At 50.4% G+C, this 2,705-nt stretch overlaps 1 long non-coding RNA gene across 7 annotated transcripts; it reads left to right on the top strand.

Moving 5' to 3' along the window:
* Positions 1 to 221: 221 nt before the first annotated feature.
* On the top strand, positions 222 to 2,290 carry LOC126996698 (uncharacterized). 7 transcript variants are annotated; one of them, XR_007751374.1, is made up of 3 exons: positions 222 to 1,009; positions 1,766 to 1,933; positions 2,101 to 2,290. It is a non-coding gene; the product is annotated as an uncharacterized LOC126996698 (long non-coding RNA). The 7 variants fall into 7 exon arrangements; XR_007751373.1 differs by lacking the exon at positions 222 to 1,009 and adding an exon at positions 1,026 to 1,179; XR_007751377.1 differs by lacking the exon at positions 222 to 1,009 and adding an exon at positions 1,275 to 1,347.
* The last annotated feature ends 415 nt before the right edge of the window (positions 2,291 to 2,705 follow it).

Below are 2,705 nucleotides of genomic sequence, written 5' to 3' on the forward strand. Positions count from 1 at the left end.
AAAGGATTATGCGGGTAAGATGAGAGAGAGAGAGAGAGAGAGAGAGAGAGAGAGAGAGAGAGAGAGAGAGTGGTGGCCGCCCCTCGCTACAAATGCTTCAATGATTTTACTGCCCCAATCCCAAGCTAATTGCTGGAGGTAAATATTTCCCTGTGGTGGTGGTTGTGGTTGTGGTGGTGAGGCTGCTGCTCTCAAGGGGGGCACTCACCTCTCTCTCTCTCTCTCTCTCTCTCTCTCTCTCTCTCACACACACACACACACACTCACTTTTTTTTCTCTTCCTCTCCTTCCAATTTTTCCTTCATTCTTCATTTCCCTCTTCTTTCCTTTATTATTTCCTCCTCTTTCCTTCTCTTCCTCCAAAATTTCCTTCCCTTCACCCCCCCCCCCCCACATACGCACGCACACACATCCAGGTCATATTAATTAAAAGTCTCCCACAAGGTTACCTACTCGACTCTGCCCTACCCTGCGTGAACCCGCATTCCTACGAGTGCGGGGAGGTCACGGAGGCTTGGGCGTGAGCGTAGGTGGGGGAGGAGGTGAGAGGGAGGGGCGTGGGTGCTACCTGTATTGCGGGAGGGAGAGGGGGAGAGAAGGAGAGCGGGTAGGAAGCGGAGGGAAGAAGAGAAGGAGAGAGAGCCCAACCCAGCACCATCTCACTCCGAGGTTACAAAACACACACACACACACACACACACACACACACACACACACACACACACACACACACACACGAAGCTCGCAATTAATGATGCGTATAATACCAAGGGATGGAGGCGAGGCGAGGAGGTTGCTTGAGGCAGTCTCTTTCAAGCACTTGCATAACCACGCTCGGCTGGGCACTCACTGTCTCCTCGGGGTATATGCAGTGAAAGCGGAGCAGCGGCCGGCGGAGTGTTGAAATAAGTCAGCCACTCCAATACTCGGATCGCAATACAAAGTCCCATGAGGAGGAGAGTCGAGGGAGGGAGAATGACAGAGACTTCGGGGTAAAGAAAAAATCCAGGTCGAAATAAAGAGTCCCAGGAAAAGGAGGAGGAGAGTCGAGGGAGGGAGAATGACAGAGACTTTGGGGTAAAGAAAAAATCCAGGTCGAAATAAAGAGTCCCAGGAAAAGGAGGAGGAGAGTCGAGGGAGGGAGAATGACAGAGACTTCGGGGTAAAGAAAAAATCCAGGTCGAAATAAAGAGTCCCAGGAAAAGGAGGAGGAGAGTCGAGGGAGGGAGAATGACAGAGACTTTGGGGTAAAGAAAAAATCCAGGTCGAAATAGAGTCGCAGGAAGAGGAGGAGGAGAGTCGAGGGAGGGAGAATGACAGAGACTTCGGGGTAAAGAAAAAATCCAGGTCGAAATAGAGTCGCAGGAAGAGGAGGAGGAGAGTCGAGGGAGGGAGAATGACAGAGACTTCGGGGTAAAGAAAAAATCCAGGTCGATTATATATTCCCAGGAAAAGGAGGAGGAGAGTCGAGGGAGGGAGAATGACAGAGACTTCGGGGTAAAGAAAAAATCCAGGTCGAAATATAGAGTCCCAGGAAGAGGAGGAGGAGAGTCGAGGGAGGGAGAATGACAGAGACTTCGGGGTAAAGAAAAAATCCAGGTCGAAATAGAGTCGCAGGGAGAGGAGGAGGAGAGTCGAGGGAGGGAGAAAGACAGAGACTTTGGGGTAAAGAAAAAATCCAGGTCGAAATAGAGTCGCAGGGAGAGGAGGAGGAGAGTCGAGGGAGGGAGAAAGACAGAGACTTTGGGGTAAAGAAAAAATCCAGGTCGAAATAGAGTCGCAGGGAGAGGAGGAGGAGAGTCGAGGGAGGGAGAATGACAGAGACTTCGGGGTAAAGAAAAAATCCAGGTCGAAATAAAGAGTCCCAGGAAAAGGAGGAGGAGAGTCGAGGGAGGGAGAATGACAGAGACTTCGGGGTAATGAAAAAATCCAGGTCGAAATAAAGTCCCAGGAAAAGGAGGAGGAGAGTCGAGGGAGGGAGAATGACAGAGACTTCGGGGTAATGAAAAAATCCAGGTCGAAATAAAGTCCCAGGAAAAGGAGGAGGAGAGTCGAGGGAGGGAGAATGACAAAGACTTCGGGGTAATGAAAAAAATCCAGGTCGAATATAGAGTCCCAGGAAGAGGAAGAGGAGAGCTGAGGGAGGCTGGAATGGAAAAGACCACTCATTTTTTTAACACCGCCTCAGTTCGCCTGTTTGAAAATCCTCTCGTCGTAGAAGTTACCGATGGGATTATCATGGACTGTTTTGTGATCCCAGTGATGGCTTTACACGCCTTCTGCACTATGAACGGAAAAATACCCCCCCCCCAAGCCCAATGAAGACCCCGGTTAATCTTCTCTGCTGCCTTGGGAAATAGTCGTAATGGGAGCCTATATAGTACGTTTGAAAATATGGACCTTCGAGGATGTCGGGGTAAAAAAATGAGACAAAGCCGCCTCTGTGGTGTCCGTGTTCCGCTTCAATGGACCGCTGCACTGGAGGAAGCAAAGTGGAGATGGGGACATGTCTGGGCGCCACTATTCCTCCTCCTCCTCCTCCTCCTCCTCCTCCTCGTCGTCTTCCTCCTCCTCCACTTAAGCAGCAGCGCCATCGATCGTCTGATTAACACTTTTTTTTCCCTTCCTCTTCGTCTTCTTTCCCTCCCTCTTACTAAACTGTTACGCGGGAAAAGTGTGCGTGAAGAAAAGAGGAGAGGAAGAGG

Source organism: Eriocheir sinensis, chromosome 10 (genome assembly GCF_024679095.1).
Source record: "Eriocheir sinensis breed Jianghai 21 chromosome 10, ASM2467909v1, whole genome shotgun sequence".
Taxonomy (NCBI): Eukaryota; Metazoa; Arthropoda; class Malacostraca; order Decapoda; family Varunidae; genus Eriocheir; species Eriocheir sinensis.